At 57.3% G+C, this 2,540-nt stretch overlaps 1 long non-coding RNA gene across 1 annotated transcript; it reads right to left on the bottom strand.

Moving 5' to 3' along the window:
* Positions 1-239: 239 nt before the first annotated feature.
* LOC135175626 (uncharacterized) lies at positions 240-2,301 on the bottom strand. The gene is made up of 2 exons (XR_010302405.1): positions 1,807-2,301; positions 240-1,541 (listed from the first exon to the last, which is right to left on the bottom strand). It is a non-coding gene; the product is annotated as an uncharacterized LOC135175626 (long non-coding RNA).
* Between the last annotated feature and the right edge of the window lie 239 nt (positions 2,302-2,540).

A 2,540-nucleotide genomic window follows, 5' to 3' on the forward strand; every position in this document is an offset into this window, starting at 1 on the left:
CCAGACAGGCCTTGAAAGTCTCCATAGGAGACGACCTCACAACCTCTCTGGGAAGCCTATTCCAGTGCTCTGTGACCCTCACAGTAAAGAAGTTCCATAGCTCCTGATTGTTCTGTGGCTCTCTAGCATCGAGAGGTGTTTTAAAGCTGCATCAGGAGATGTCTCTCACTCAGGTTGCTTTCTGTCTGAGTGCTGCCAGCATTTCTTAACCTGAGGCTTCCCTCTGCTTTGGAGATGTGACCAGAAGGAGCTGCAGGCTAAGCTGAAGGCTTTCACAGGCAGAACAGGCTAGGAAGGGAGGATTAAACCCAGGGCTCAACAGAGCTGCAGCCCAAGCCATTGGTGTGCATTGAGAGCCTGTGGCTGCCTCTCTGCTCTGACACTGCTGAGCCTGTTAGGCAGTGCAGGCAGAGGGTCTGTAGTTAGGGTCATGGCCAGCAGGTAAGGAGGGAACAAACAGACATAGGCATCACTTTGTGCTTTCAGCTGAGGCACATTGTGTGAGCAGGCTTTGTCCTTTGGCTGTGTTCATCAACACTTGCCTTGAACTCAGCTCACCTGGCCAGCAACTTGGCATTCATTACAGCTCATTTCAACAATCCAAGAGGAAAGCTTCAAGGATTGTTTAGACCAAAGCATTTCTCTTATTGTCCTTACTGGAAAGCAAAGATTTTCCTTTTAATTAATGAATACCTTTGGGGCCACAGAGGAAAGGGTCTGTGTGAAAAATCAGGTGCTTGGAGAACACTGAAAGTGAAAATGCTTCCACAGGGAAGCAGTTTGTAACTGGTCACTGTGTTGGAGCAGCCTCATAAAGCTATCAAGGCTCTGCAAGTCACCCAATTCATCTGCATGTTCCTTGTCTTAGTGCTTGGCTTGGGCAATTAAACTGCAATTAAGAGAGGTCTCCTTTTATTTGGTGTTTCTCTGGCTTGAAGCACAGTGCTGCTGGTGCCTTAGCCCTCAAGTCTCTCAGCTTTGATACTAAAAGGATCTGACTGAAACCTGTAGCTGCAGTGTGGGAAGGTCGCTGGGCAGCCTGTGGGGTCTGTGCTTGTGAACCATCTGCCCCTCTGCTTTGGGGAGAGCTCAGCCTGGACTGCTGTGGCCAGCCCTGGGGCACCCCCAACACAAGGGAGACAGGGAGCTGCTGGAGGGCTTCCAGAGCAAGCCACAAACATGAGCAGAGGGTGGGAGAAGCTCTGCTGTGAAGGCAGCCTGAGAGAGCTGTGGCTGCTCAGCCTGGAGAGGAGAAGGCTCCAGGGAGACCTTCGAGCTACGTTTCAGCAGCTGAAGGAGAGCTGAGAGCAGGCTGAGGGACTCCTTCCTGGAGAGCCCCTTGAGACGGTGCAAGGCAGCTCTGAGCTGCAGGCAGAGCCTCCTTGCAGCAGGACACTGAACCCGCAGCGGAGAGCAGCTGCTGCAAAAGCTCCTGCCGGGGCACGGCACAGCCTGTGCGGGTGTGCGCCAGGGTCCTGGCAGCGCTGCCTGCCCCCGGGCAGCTGAATGCAGCTCCGGCCCCTGTGCTCCTCCAGCCAGCCCTGCAAAACACAAACCTCCTGTTAGAGCGAGCAGACAAACCCCTGCTGCCTGCCCCGGGCAGCCTCTGCCGTCCTGCCGCCGCTCTGCCCCTGCCCCCGGGCAGCCTCTGCCGTCCTGCCGCCGCTCTGCCCCTGCCCCCGGGCAGCCTCCGCCGGCCTGCCGCCGCTCTGCCCCTGCCCCCGGGCAGCCTCTGCCCTCCTGCCGCCGCTCTGCCCCTGCCCCCGGGCAGCCTCTGCTGCTTTCCTCCTCCCCACTCTACGTTACCGCTTCCGCTCCGTTCCTAGATCCAGCTCTGCTCCTGCTCCATGTCTGCATCCACCGCAGAACCTAGAACAAAACTTTGGAGGCTCCTGCTCCGTTCCCAGCTCCAGTTCTGCTCCTGCTCCATCTCTGCATCCACCGCAGAACCTAGAACAAAACTTTCGGGGCTCCTGCTCGGTTTCCAGCTCCTGCTCCATGTTCTCATCCACCGCAGAGCCTAAAGCAAAACCTTCGAGGCTCCAAACTCCCAGACAAAGCTCAGCCTCAATAACAACAACAGCACAAACTTATCACCCGTGAGCTAAAAGTGAGCATCGCAAATGTTCAGCAGCTTAGCCCTAACCTGGCCCTAGCTAGCCAGGGGGCCAGCGAGGCCCCCCGGCCTTTGAAAGCCTCCACCACACCCCGGTGCTCGCCCGTGCGCACTCACCTGGGATGCCAGGCGGAGGATCCCTTGGCCCGCAATGGGCCCAGCTTGGGGCTGGGCTCCTCCTGCTCTGCTTATATGGGGGAGGGAGCAGGGAGGGCAAAGTGGCCACAGCTGGGGGGGGAGGAGACTGCAATTGGCCTCAGGTGCTGCGGGGGTGGGGGCAGGAGGAGTGAAAGGCAAACAAACGCCACCAGGTCTGGGCAGGGAGAGCTTTGGCTAACAGCCAGGTGGGAAACAAATCAAACCCCAAAGCCTCATGGAGAGAGCATCCAACCAGCCTGGCACATGGGAGAAGCTTTCCAGCTAG

This window comes from Pogoniulus pusillus, chromosome 5, assembly GCF_015220805.1.
Source record: "Pogoniulus pusillus isolate bPogPus1 chromosome 5, bPogPus1.pri, whole genome shotgun sequence".
In the NCBI taxonomy this organism is placed as follows: Eukaryota; Metazoa; Chordata; class Aves; order Piciformes; family Lybiidae; genus Pogoniulus; species Pogoniulus pusillus.